Here is a 15,393-nt window from a genome sequence, read left to right as displayed (position 1 = left end):
ACTAAACATAGAAAACTTTCAGATAAAAAGAACAGCCAACAAGCAGTCAGTGCAAATGGTTTTTATCCCTTTTTAGACTGCAGAAAATGTTAGCTTTAGCTGCCACCCCATTGGTAAATAGCATGCTATGAGTTTTCCAAGAAAAGCACGTTATGTAGAAAACAAGGCAAATAAAAGGGCTTATTCTCAGCTTAGGCTGTTTGGTGCAATTCCATCCAAGTGCTGGACTTGTGCCAATCTGTGCCACTGGAAATTGTATTCCGTGCAATAAACAGAAGTGAAGAGGTCTCTGTCAAATTTTCATCCACAGCAGCTCTTTCCACTTGCATTAGGGAACCATGAAGTCATAAGCTCAAGTGGAAACATTGATTCCTAAGATATCTTACCATAATGAAGGTATACTTTGTATTGTTTTGCTTATTTAAAAGGATTTATTTTGCCATAACTGAAGAGACACCTAGAACCAGTAGTGCAGTTACTTGTTTTTACTGTGGGCTGGTTAAGGACTCTCTGAAAGTTGGTCTCCCTTGATTAAGTGTATCTTTCCATGCCAAAATATTTTTGAGCACGATGTGAAGACAAGGGGCTATAGCACAAAATTAGTGAAAGAGGTGGTTTCTCTCCATTGACAAAGAAGAAATTGAAAAAACCTTAGCTATAGCCTTATAACAGTTTTCCAAGTAAGGACAATGTCTTTGATCCATTTGAAGGACCCAGGCGAAGTACTTTTTCCCACTAACCCACACCAGAGTGTGACAGTGAAAGACAAACAGACACAGACAGTGAGAAAACTGACAGAATAAATTAATGTCACATTGGTAAATAGCATGCTATGAGTTTACAATCACAAATTTGTCATCAGCAGTTTCATGTGTATGTATGCTGTATTAGTGATTATAAAGATGATATTAGGCAATAACAAACTACAGACTACATTGAAATCATTAAATAGGAATTGCTTATATTGCATTCACTATTGGTTCTGGAAAAATAAACCTGAAGAAAAAACAGCTCCTGAATAATTGAAAAACAAGACCAGCAAGAAGTGGAAATAATCAGCCACTACATTTGTTCCCACTAACCACTAGGAACAAGTTCATATATTTAATTCAAAACCAGTGTATACTGAACTCACATCCATTCTTTCCAAAAATTATCTTAGTTGTACAAACAATGGAAGTCTGGAATTTTTTTCTTTCCAGCTAAGGTTAGCTATTTTACTCAGCCAGTTTGCACATGCACAGTCACCCAGAGGAAGACCAATGAGCATCAGAGATAGTGTGCATCTGCTTCCTGAGCAACCTGAACACTTTCCACTCCGTGCTTCCTCTCTGCAGCAATGTGCTGCCATTCAAGAGCCACAGGACTTTAGGCAGCTGGCTCCCTTCCTCAAAACCCATCTGCACATTTTGGCATAGAATATGTTAATGCAGGATCAGCCAGCCTTGTCCTTTGGGGTTTGCTGTAACTACAGAAGAAATGTAAATGCTGCCATGCATGTGAGCTTTGTGCAGCACTGTGCAACACACAATGGTCCATTATAGTCTACCAAACCTTTGAAAGCCCTGTGGTGAAAGGAGACTGTCACTGCTAGATGTGATTTAGCATTCATATGGTTTAATTTGAAAACTCCTGTATGAAGGTGTATTCATATTTACTCATGGCTTGCATAAAATTTATCTATAAATAATCACGGAGAAAAAAAAAGACAACAAAAATGGCTTCAATTTTTTCAGCAGTCTGTTGGAAAAATTCTTTAATGGTTTTAAAAATGCTTTCTCATACTACAGAGACATCAAAGGAAAATGCCAATAAAATCAATGAATAATCATTTTTAGTAAATGCCAATGGGAAAATATCCCTATTTAGTTCAAGTACTATTACTATTACTCAAGTAATATCTGTAATTGTATCACAGAATGCAAGCTGTCAGAGTTCAGTTACAAAATCCCAGTGAAGTGTCATAGCAAATTTCAAAAACAGAAAACATTCCTTTTGTATCTCAACAGAGTTAATTCATGTCAGAGCATTGTGGGCAGGAAGTTTGTTCTGAATAGGATTTTATTAGTCTTTATAGTTCATATTAATGCTGTGCAGAATATATAATTGTGGAAAGTATGAGCCTCCTCTGAAACTGCTAACCAAAACTATTTTCCACTTAGAATAAATTAATCTCAGCATTAGTGTCTGAAAATGAATGTATATCATCTAGGGAGTTGTTTAGGCTTTTCCTCTACCCAGTGGGCAGAAATAGAAATCCCGGTGTTCTTCATTTTAGCTGCATAATACCCTGCCCTTATGAAAGAGAAAGATTTTTCTCCATTAGTCTTCAGGAAGAGTAATGACTTCTCAACCAGCTGGAGAGCTTAGATCAGGTGCTTATCTGTAAGGAAGGTAAAGTTAGGTGAAATTAGTCAAAAGCATCTAATCATTTAGGTTTGTATTAACTTCTTTTGATCACAAAGGAAAAAACTGGAATAAGCTTGAAGAAAAAACATATTCCCCCTGACCCTAGTTCCACAACACAAACTAGTGGCCAACCTATAACTACCTCCTCACTTTTGTCCCACCTTCATTATCCATGCAGATTAATAACTGTACTTTTGCAGTTGAAAACTTATTGTAGATGTCTAACAGCAATATCTCAGGAATATCCCACATTTTATACCAAATATGCCTGCTCAAGTGATCACTGTGCTTGATAGGGCCAGGAAGCAAGATGTTACTCTAAATCTCTAAATCAACACAGCATTAAATATAGCAACTGTAACATGGATACACTGGATGCACTGAATATGCATAATTTGCACATGCACAGTCACAGAGAGATTTCCATTTATCCAGCCCAGACGATCAGAAACTAAGAGTTTCTACTACCAAGATGACAGAGCAGTGAAATTTATATCTTTAACATTAGGGTTAACCATCAGAAAAGACAGTTCCATTCATGTACTAATTCAGTAGCTATATGGCTTTCCTCAAAAAGAATTGACTTAAAGCCAATTTTAAGGATATTCAATGATGTTGTTACCCAAATATGATGCAAATTTTCAAATACAGGCTTGAATATTATTTATTTCAACACAATCTTATGTGATACAAGATTTTAAAAAATCATTAAAAACGAGGTTCATCAAACTGTCTCTGAGCATGGCCAAAGATGCTTAAAAAGTCACAGAAAGCAAAGCAATTAGATGGCAAAACTTCACCAATTTGCCTTCCCACCTTCCAGAAAGTTTTGGTTCAGTGATTTTGTCAGTCAGAGGCAGCAACCTTAACTTTGAATGGACATTTAAATTGACATTTTTATGTGAACTCATGACATAGAAGATTCACCGAAGTTATGCCAGAAGGTTGCTGTCTGCACACAGAATTCCTCTAGAGTGTTTGTTTGGGCAGTTTACAAAATATGTTTGTAGCAGTAAATGAGAGAGTTTAATACTAAAAACTCTGCCTGGGGCAAAGAATGCAAAGCAGAGCTTGACTCCAGGGAGCATTTTCTGATTTATGACATCTAAAACATTGCCCCTGGGAAAACATCCACTTCTGTAAATTCATATCAAATATACTGAGGCTGTGCTAAACTATAATATAGAGTTATAATATAGCTTAAAATCTCCTCAGGCACTAGAAGGTCTGTACAAACAATGTTCGACTTTTGGGCTACTGGGAAAAAGAAAGAAAATATTTTTTCCAGATTTTTGAGATGAAGAGAGATGAAGGAGTAAACTTTAGTACCTGAGCAATACCTAACAATAAGATTAAAGCTTACAAAACAGTAAGAACTTCTGTTTAAACATGTCAGTACATTTTCAGCTTGAAATGTTTTGTCCCTTCAATATAGCAGCCAAGATCTGCTTATTACAGCAGCCAAGACAAAGCTTTGCAATGTTTTGTGCAGTTAGATTGCAGGTACAAATTCTTGCTTTCATATTGACATGCAAACTCCTGGTCAAGATTCAGAGCCTTTTGTACTCAGATCTATAAATACACACATCAAGACTTTTCCTGTATCAAGGATGTTACAAAACTCTCTGTTCTTGGGATATAGGTTGTATTTCAAGGCTACTATAAGCAACAACATTCCTCCAATTTAACTGTTTTCTATGCATTCTGTTCTGTGCCCTCTTGCCTTGGGGCTGTCTGATCCTTTGAAAACATAGGAAATGTAATATGTAGCACATCTCCCTTTTTTAAAATGGCCAGTAATGTGAAGCAGTTGGTGCTGGGAATGCTAAGTCACTTGCCCCCAGCATGGAAATATGTGTTTTTATGGAGACCTTCAATATAAATTGAAGTGAGACAGCAGGAAAGTCCAAAAGAGAGCCATTGCCTTCCACATGACTGTTGCTGCTGCTTAAACTTTTTGGTGAAAACCCCATTTTTTTATCCTGAAACCCACTAAATTGTTTGCAGGATGTGTGGTGACCACCACTTCTCATGCTGTTCACCATGCTCTTATTGGTTTCTTTTTTTCTACAAATGGTTTCCTACATCTCTCAAGGCTCTGACTCCTGACTTTGTGATGAGGGCAGTCCTTTTGTTATCAGCTTGTATCTAGAACAGCAGGGTCCTGAGTCCTGTTCTGGCTCTACAAAGTTATTGACACAGTGCTAAAACTTTTCATGTTAGTCCAGCTGTACTTGGAAGGCAGAGCCCATCTGCAGAGCAAACCTGGTCACACAGAACAAATAACCTAGAGCTGCATTTTACGCCCTGACTTTTCTCACAGGCATGTCAGCTGCACATTAAAATCCTGTGGCAAGGACTCCCTAAGCCTATAAGATGCCTTACTCTTTCTTCTGCACAGAACTGAGCAGCAGGTACTGAGAAATGTTCAACTTCTTTTGCACATATACCTGGTATCTTGTCAGAGTTATCCCAGAAGGAATAAGGAGAGTTATCTCAGAGTTATCCCAGAAGATCACATTACACAAATTTTTATGTCAGTGCTCACTGCTTCAAGCTTCATTTACACATGTGAAAATATTGTGTGACTTCAATTCAGGTGTGAGGCTCTTCCAGCTGTGTTCACTTTGCAAGAGCATAAATGACAATGCAATAAGCAGCATATCAATGTTTTAAAGATGAAGAGTAAAACAAGGTTTACTGAAAAATCAGCATCATTGCCCCTCACTGACTAGATTAATATATATTAAAAATATATAATTTATTTCTGTACTTAAAATTTTTACATACCTTTCAGTGTAACGGAATTCTTGCACAGATTTATCCAACACTGATGATGACAATACTGTTTCCCATTTTACTGTAGATCAGTTTTAAATGTTAAATGGTTGTGCTTCAAAAACAAAACAAAACCAAAAAACATAAACAAAAAAGCCAGTAGCTTTCCTTGAACCATCTGGAGGAAAGAGGCCTTTGTAGTAATAATTATATATGTCTTTATATTTGCATGTTTTGTAACAGTACAATACTTAGCACATTAAGAAAACAGTAATATAGTAATAATACAGGAGCTGGAAATATCAATGTGAACCAAAGCTCAATTAAAGAAATAAACTTTCATTAAAAATATGACTACTGAAAAAGTACAGAGAGATAGGATCAAAGCAAAAAATGTAGCCACTTCAATTATATTTCAAATGGACTTGGTAATGAAGTGCACATACTTTAAATTATTACTACATATTGTGCAAGTTACTGTAAAAATCATCTAGTACAAACTTTGTGTTCAGTACTTGCATCATATTTTCCTAGGATAATCTTCTGGCTCTATGGCTTATCACATATTGTATTTTTGCCTTTCTGTCATTGAGACTAGGCTAGAATAAATATTGTTCACGTATCATTTCTTGTTTTCAAAATGTAAAAATCTATGTTTGTGAGTCATAAGAAGCTACAAAATATGCATTTTTCAAATTAGCTATGAATAATAGAGTAGAAGACCTGGAACTTTTGTGTTCCTTCACTTGAAGTCATTAATAATGGTAGTAGTTTTTCTCTTAATTACTTTGGTAGTCTTTTGTATGATAAACGACCTTCTCTGTTATTACCTTTGATCCCCCTCAGAGAATGACTTTTTTTTTCCTTTTTTTGTGGCTTATTCTACTAATCATACCATCCCTGTCTTCTTTCTAGACCTTTTATTCCTCATTTAAAATTCTGGTATTTTTTATTCAAACTGAAAGCACAACTGCTGGGGTTTTTTTCTGAACCTCCCTCCCCAGGGTACATATCCATTCCTCACTATCAAAAACCAATATCCACTGAAGTCAATGAAGTCTGCATATTTCCAAAAGCTTTTTTGCCTCACAGAGCAAAGAACATTATTGATGTTGAACAATAAATGTTAGTCACAGAGTGTGATCTTAGCCATGTAGGAATCGACGGCAACTCTCAGTAGTCTCCAGTTCACCAAGGACTTCAGAAAGAGTATTTGTCTCTCTTCGCCTAACACAGGTGCTGCATTTAAAACACCTAAGAACACTGAAAGGTCCTCATCATATAGATGAAATACCTGGCTTTGCTCAAGGTCAGATCAGAGTCTTTTTGCCAAAAATACTTGCCTGAATATAGTCTGCAGGTTTGCTGCATGATCTGTGATGGTGTTTTCTGGATGGAAAGAACACCTATGCTCATAGCTTTCCACAGGCAATATGGTTCATAAGGATTGGAGAGAGCTCTGCCAAGGAGCAAGAGGACTGGAGATAGTTATCAAAGGTCACTGATTGTAACTTTAAAACCCCTTTTTTACCAAAACAGACCAAACCATTTCATATGTAGCTCTGGTCAATAAGATATTCTATGCTATTTAGTAGCTGAGAACTTTATACGTCTTTCAGGAGAAAGAATATATATTTGTCTATATTGGTTTAATACATAGTTTCAAAACATCCCAGTCTTCAGTTGAGGCTGTGGTCATTCCTGCAGCAGAGATAGCCCATTCTAATCATAATCACTGTGCCACTGGCAGCAGATGAACGCAGAAATGCAAGGTTCAGTTCCTTGTTGATTGCCAGGCTTTCAGTTCATTGCTTCCTCTTCTAGAAAACACCGAGATGCACAACCAGAACATTTTTCTGTAGTGAATAGGCAGATTTATTATTCAGAGCATGAATGTACTTTAGATTTTTGCTACTGCTCAGCAAACATCCTTTAGGGCTATACAACTGGATGTTAGGGAAAATGTAAATTCAGCTCTTAGGAAACAGCACGGGGAGAATTTGCAAACTTACAGTTACTTTTAGCAAGTACTCTGCAGCTGTTAATAACAAATATGTTATGATGACCATTCAAAAACTGCCAGCTGCATTAGAGTAGTACCTTTGTGTACTTTGATTCAATGTTTTAACGTACCATTTTTGGCAGCTTGTCTTCCCACACACACACAGAAATATTAAATTTTGAGAGAAATACTAATGCTTTAGATAGCTTTATCTACAGAAGATCATGGTTACTCTTGTAGATATACTCTAACAAGACTAACTGAGGATAACAGGGAACCCTGAGTACCTACTCAGGTTTCTAAGCTACCTTAAAACATTTATTTTTACTTCCATTACTACCAGTACACACCAGAGTAAAACTAGTTCAGATATGCCTATACATAGGTACACCCACAGCGCTGGCTGCAGCACATGCTGAGCACTATATTGCAACATCTACCTGTTCAGCTTTCTACCTGACATGACAGCTGGTTCTGCTCACTGCAGTGGGGAATGCCTCTGGACTGCAATGTTGTCAATGTCTGCAAACAGATTCTATTCAATTGCACACCTGAAGGGTAAGGATGGAGTCTTGCTGATACCAAGATAACCATGACTTTTCTAGTAAATGAGAAATAGCCATAGTCTGCTCCTCCTTATTTTCCAGCCATACTTTTGAATAATTGCGTGATCCTTTCCAACAAGATGGACCAACCTGGAGGGGAAAATGCAGAAGATCAAATTAACCAAAAAACAGCTCACAGCTCAAATGTGATCTTTGTTGATCAAAGCCTGTTGTCATAACAAAGACTATCCTTTTGCATGAGTGAATCAAGTGTTTAGTTCAAGAGTAAATCCAGATTGCATAGAATCTACTGTTTTGCTCCCTTCCCTATTCCCAAGGTGTTTATTGGACCTGCTTTTTATTTTCTTTTAGTACAGTTTACTGTCAGTCATTATAGAGTCTGCTGTCCTTTTGGAGGTATGTTCTTAAATATTTTATGTAATGTTGCATTTTGAATACCATTCAAATTTGGTCAATCATGTGCATTAGGAAGGGTATTTGTCTTGTCTTTAAAATTCCAAGAATCTTGACAAAACATGATGTTTTGAGTCTTCACAATATAACCTTCCTTAGGTAACTGCATTTGAAAAATGTGTGTGAGATCGATGTTGATGATTTATTCCTGAGCCTGAGGCAGCTGCAATCATGAGGATGCTTTCATGTCAATCATCCTCTGCTTCCTTTGACCTTTAAGGATGGCTTCCATCTGAACTGGGAGTTCTCTATCCTTTCCTTAATGGGGCTGCCTAGCAGCAAATCTGCTCACCCACAGCTGCACTTCCAATGCACAAAGATGAACCATCACAGTTCCCCTGGTGCTCTGCTAGCATTCTCCCTTGCAGGTAAGATACAAACCAGAAACTATAAACTGCTTGTTAAATTATGAAAAAAGTTGTTAAATGCATAGAAGCACATGTAGTTAAATAAATTATAGCTTGTAATCAATTTGTCTGAGGGCAAAATGGCAAATTAGGGATTGAAGATTATTTGGAACCACTCACAGGACAATTACTTTGCACTAGTAGCACTGAACAAAGGAAATTATTGAGATGTTTCCTGTAAGAATTCTCAGTCACTGCATTGCAGGAACAACTTGGAGTATCACTAACACATAACAGCCTCTAATGCTTCCACAAATGAAATCTTGTAAAAGGCTACTATCATTAATCATTAGTTGTAAAGTGCTGTCAAGCAATTTAGCCTACAGAATCAGCCCACAGTAGCAACCACAGTATAGTTCAATCTCTGTAACAATGCATATTCAATTATCTAGCTCATCTTCTTCTGTCTTTATTATAATTGATAGTCACAAACTGCTTAACTGCAACTCTCCATAAAAAAAAAAAAAGAAAATGGAAAGTTTGGCATGTGATCATTCCTACCTGTAGGGCATATGAAAAGGTCAATATGCAAGCTGTATTTTTCAAACCAACTTTGATTTTGTAACTGCTCTTAGTGCACTACCTTAGGACAAGTCTGTATACTTCACTCCCTACCAAATGTGGCAGATGTGCAGATGCCTACAAAGATGTCCGGACTGGTCCCAGAGTGTGGGTGCAGTCACTGGAGCTGACTGCCAGCATTACCACATTTTTGGATTGGCCTCGATGTCTCTCTGGCCAGGACTGCCTATTTTTCCTCAAGCAATTCTTGGGAACAGATCAGGGTTAATACAGACCAGGAACAATTTCCACAGACATTCAACAGCCCTGATTTTTAGCCTAAACCTGTCCAGACCATGCTACAAAGCCTGTCCTGACATTATTTGCTGAACTGGTTCATAGAGATGTATCTGGAATGCATCTGCACAAAGCCTATGCTTTCAGGAGCAAAGTCAGTACCTTACAAAGTAGATATGTTGGCATGGGCCTGACTTCTTCATATGACTCAGATTTTATAGCAGTTATTTCACTAGCTGAAGCTAAGTCTGGGATTTCCACTTCTGGGCAACACTATTTTAGGTAACTTCTTGAAGTACCACCTCACTACCAATGCATGTGAATTTGACTACTATGGTTTCATGGATCTTCTAAATTTCCAACAACACAAAATGAAAGAACCTTTCCTGGACATAGAGATATAACAACATAAAATATAGAATCATAGAACCAGCAAAGCTGGAAAAGACGTCCAAGATCACCAAGTACATGAGGGGAAATCACTTCCCTGATCCTTTCTTGGCCACCTGGGCACAATCCTGGTGCCAGCTATTGACCAAAACCTCCAGGTCCTTTCTGCTGGGCAGCTTTCCAGCCACTCTGCCCCAGCCTGTAGCACTGCAAGGGGTTGCTGTGATCCAGAGGCAGGACTCAACACTTTGTCTTGCTGATTCAAATAATAGAGGGCATCACTGAAGATAACAGGCAACTGAGAATCCATGAACTTCAATAACTTAGGGATGCCTAAAGAGAAAGCATAGAATAAGGGCATAGAGCATTTTCTTCCTCTCAGTATTTACTTTTCAGCTTCTAGCAAGCAACAATTTAGGAATTTCTTGACCCGAAAATGGCAATCAGAATATTTTTCTCTGAATTTGTGTTCTATTAATTTGTTCAAAGTCGTTCTACAATTCTTTATACTTTCAGTTTCCAAAAAATCCCACAGCAGTCCTACACAATTCAATCCTGCATTGTGTGAAAAGTGTGTAAGGGATGAATGACTAGATTACACAAAAGGGCTGGGAAATAAATAATGCATTCAATTTCAATATTTCAGGACCATTTTTAAGTGCTGTAATATTTTAAAAGATAAATAGATGAGCAGAACTTTTGAATTCTATACCTTGATTATTAGAGCATTCAGACCGCTTTATCCTCTGAATATTTGAAGACATGACACTATTTGTCTTCCTTTTTATTCACCTTTATAAACCTATAACAACTTTAGTATTTTCAACGTCAGGAAAATGCACCATTTATACTGACGTTGTTAATGTTACCATGCTGTTCCATCTGTTGATTCAAACTTTTGATGGTATTCTCATGAAGAATTTCCCTTGGGGGAATGTGCTGTATGCATTTAATTTGGTTTTTATGGTATGTTTTTGAATATTGAAAGACATGTTATTTCTTTTTTATAATCCAGTAAGAACAAAACAAAGTATTCATGACATGTTTGTTAATCAGTTATACAAAGAGAGAATTTTATTTCTCGATAATTTTCTGATTTGTAAACTTTTTTCCTCCCTTATCCTGTTGATGTAGTGGTATTTTGCAGAAAAAAATAAACTGTAAATGAAATAAATCAAAATGTAGTTGAAATACATAGCAAGATCATTTTTATTTTGGTCTACTGCAATGAAAAATGTTACCTTGGGAAAATCAGCTCTCAGAACAGCCTTTAGATGACAAGAATGTTGTTGGACACTAAAGATTGCAAGATGTGCCTTCTGATGTGTTGAAAGGAAGTTTGCAGGGCTTGGGCTGGTGAATTTTTCTCTGGGGTAGCTAGAGCTTAATAGAGACCTCTCCAGAAAATGTGCATACTTTCTTCCTGGACTTTTATTCCTAGTGATAACAATGTGCCACTGCTTGATGAAATCATAGATGTTAAGTGACCTGTTCTGAAGAGGTAGCTTCACCAGAGTTTATCCTTTCCTGGCACATAAATCAAATTAGTTTGATATCACAGGGGGAAAGCAAGGTAAGGTGACGCAGAAAGTGTTATCAGATATATGTCTAAGACAGGTGAGACGACTTACCTTCTGAACTGGTACAAATTCTTTTATAGAAGATAAAGAAATCTTAGCTGACTGGACAAACAGACTTTGTAAACAAAATCATGCAGGGACTGCCTTTGGCAGTGAACCAACCAGATGTGATTGGTTTGTATCTATATCACTAAACTCTCTTACCTTCTCAACGGGTTGGCTCTACTGACTACGTTGCCCCCAGACCATCCTAAACCCTAGACCATGCTAGAGTATCAGGCAGGGACAAGACCCTGAGAAACCCACTTTGACCAGCAAATTAGACCAGATAACTCCCAGAGGCACTTTCCAACCCAAATCATTCTACATGCCTGTGATTATTTGGAAGACTAGTAGGTCTCATGGACCACACACCTGCCAGTGTGCATAGCAATAGCTTAATACAAGGGATCACATTGCATCAGCCCCAGGCTCTTTGGCTGGTATAGATGAAACTATGGTCTACATATACAACAGGGGAACAGGAATGTTAAAAAATAAAAACCTGATCTTTTCGTGGTTGTACTTCTGATTTGAGCAAATACTATTTTCTTTTCAAATCTGTTGTCCTGAAATTTCTGAACATCCCTAGTAAAAGGAGCAATTTCCTTATTCCTTGGTATTGTGACCATTTCCCGAACAAATGTGGAAGATGTAACTCAGACTTCTAAGGTGTTACTGGCAAAAGATATATTATTAACAAAAAATCTATTGATATATTCCTGTAAATTCAGATTACTATTGTAGCACTAATTACTATTGTAGCACTAATATTGCAGTGCTGAGATTTGTACTATGTTTTGTTGTTGTATAACTAGGTCTGGCAGTATGCTGTCTCAAACAAAGGAAAAAAAAAGAGATGAAGTCATGAAAGTATCATACATCCAATTTAGTGAGTCTGAAATACATACTTCATCCATCTTGATCTCATGCAAGACAACTTGAAGTTCAAATTTTAACCAAATGTTGCATCAAGAGCAATTGTCTTTACAATTGTAGCAGAGTCAGCGGCAACATATGACTTACAATCTGGTTGGAAATGCAGTGCAGTGAACATATATTGTGTTCTACAGAGTTTGGGTATGACAACATTCATGTTTCCCCTCAATAATAATAATAAAATAATTGCCCCCTGAAGTTTTAAGTGCAATTTCAACACAAGTGGCTGTATCCAGAATGTTCAGCCTGCTTGTGTTTTGATAGAAGCACATCCATGTCAGGTTGGATATGCAAGATCCACATCAGGTCCTCAGGACTTCACACGGGGCTTTGCAGCACATGGAAGCTGTGGTTCTTTACAACTGAACTGAGTAATGAGGGCTGCATACATGAGCACAGCCACACAGCTGGTACCACTCCAGATATCCCTTTTATTTCTGGTAGTACAACGATGTGACTTGAGATGAAGCTCCTCAGCCCACCCAGCCTGAGGTGGAACTCAGACATTCGTAGCAAATGGAAAGCAATGCAGTAGTGAGATGTATAGTGTTTATTCAAGCTTGATGTCAGTACAGGAAGGTATGAGGCAAAAAGAGGGTTCTGAGGCAGAGTTTGAGATGGGTATGGGTTTTATTCAGAGAAACAGAATAAAGTGTGAAAATGATCATAGGCTATCTTGCTCATTTTAATTACTTTTAAAATACTACTTCCCTTGATATGTGCTGCAATTTTTATCTGCTGGCTACTGCTACAGATAATGTGAATTTTTTAAATAACTTATTAATATGAGCCTGAGTAGGTATGGTTCTTAAAGCATTCATGAACTTTGGGCATATTTAATCAAACCTTTTTAGAAAAACAGAGCCACCAAATGGTCAGGGGATTGAGCAGTTGGCTTATGAAGGGAGGCTAAGGGAACTGAGCTTATTCAGTCTGGAGAAGATGGCTTTGGAAGGCAACAACAAATTATCAGTAATTTGGAGGTGTTTATGGAGCCAGACTGATCACAGTGGTGTATGGCAAGAGACCGAGGTAATATCTCAGGAGCTGAACCAGGAAAGGTTCAGGCTGAATATAAGGAAAAGAATCCCACAAGGATAGCCAAGCATTTGTACTAATGAAGCTTTGCATCTTTGGAGGTTTTGAACACCTGACTGGATAAATACCTGAAGAATGTAGTCTGACCTCATAACTGACCATGCTTTCAGCAGAAGGTTGGAATAGAGACCTCCAGAAGGTCCCTCTCAAAAGGAATCATCCCATGTTGCTATGATATTGAACATCAATTTCCACAAAAGTATTATAAACCAAGAAAGTCTAAGAAATTATTTTAATATTCTTTATATTATGAGCTCAAAAACATATATTTTTTAAAAACAATTAAAATTCTAAGTGCTTTTCCACTTTCCACCAAAAATAACTTACATTAATTTTTCCCAAGTAATATCTTAGCAGCTGAAATTATTTCCCTGCTAAGAACATCCTGAAAAATCCATGGTACATCACTTTATTAGAGAGTGTAGATATGTTTCCCTTTGCTTAATACTTTACTACATTACACCTTAAGAAAACCCTTAATTGTCTAATGTGGAAGGTAATTTCAAAGAGAATAAATTTAGTAAGATGAGCTGATATCAATTTCACTAATTAGATCTGAAAATAGTCTCATAGAGAATGAAAAAATATCCTTAAAACCCAACTGTGCAGATGGAGTCTATGTGCATTTTGATTGGTGAGGTTTTGTTTTAAATGAGTGTTCTTTGATGAGGTATTAAAACAAAAGCTTTGAACAGTTTTAGTATAGAACCATACCTGTTGAATCACATAATCTTTAATTTATCAAAAACTGGAGATGACTTTTAAGTTCTGCTGCACAAACAGAGCAAATGCATCAGCAACTGCTTTATTTTCTCTCCATTAAAACACAGTCAGGAAAACTTTTCTTTGAGATAAGAAAGCAAAAAATACAGACTGGGGTGGGGGAAAGGATGATTGGGGTCCAAGCATAACTAAAGTCTCAAGTCAAGTGGATATCCTTACTAGAAAAAGTAATGGAACAGTAGCTCAGCTAAATGATGGACAAATGAAAATGTAAGTTGCAAATTAAAAGAAATCTGAGGAGTGGGTGGAGGGGGAAAGCAATAAATATTTTTTATTATACTTTCCTGATACAGAAATAGAAAAGCTGTGTGTAATAAATAACCATGTTGCTTGTACCTGGGGGGGAAAAATGTTGCAAATGCTCAGATATAGGATACAACTATTGGCTTTTTGACAATAGTGCCCAACAACAGAGGAGTCTCAGGACACAGAAAGTCTGCAGCTCACCTGAAGCTTCTTCCCAGCCTCCAGCAATTTGTAACTCAGGGACATCCTGAACCAGAAAACTTGCTTTCTGTACCGTTATATCCAATAAATTTCATAGTGTTTTCAGGATGTTTAATGAACTCGTGTAAAACTTAGCACCTATAATATTCCATGAGAACGAATTAGCACCTAAGCTATACAGCATATGGAGCAGTGTCTACTTTTGTTGGTTTTGAACCCATCACCCACTGGAATCAGTTGAATATACTAAGCCTTTCTTAATTTTCTGCATAACACTGAGGATCTATAAAATCCTTCTCCCCCAGACAGCTTCTTTCCAGTCTCAGTCTATGCTTTTAGTCATCTTTATGATCCTCTATGGGTTTATTTATATAGACTTTCTGAGACAAGAAAACCAGATTATGTGTAGTATTTAAGATGTGATAATGCGATGTATTTCTACAGTGATAGAAGTTGCTGGTTTCTTCTCTATTCCTTTTCTAAAATACTTCCTGATCCATTTGCTTGGCTGAATTTTAATGAGCATTGAGCTTATGTTTTCACTAAGTTGATATAAAGTTAGATATTTTCTCTTAGTACCAATGTTCACCTTAAAGACCACCCTTGTAAATGTTTTTAAAAAATCCTTAATTTTTTACAGATGAAAAACTTTTCCATTGACCTTGCCTTCACTTTGCCTCCTTTATGATGGCTGCTCAACAGAG

The sequence above is a fragment of the Corvus cornix genome, chromosome 3, assembly GCF_000738735.6.
Source record: "Corvus cornix cornix isolate S_Up_H32 chromosome 3, ASM73873v5, whole genome shotgun sequence".
In the NCBI taxonomy this organism is placed as follows: domain Eukaryota; kingdom Metazoa; phylum Chordata; class Aves; order Passeriformes; family Corvidae; genus Corvus; species Corvus cornix.
Note: the sequence above shows the minus strand (reverse complement) of the source record.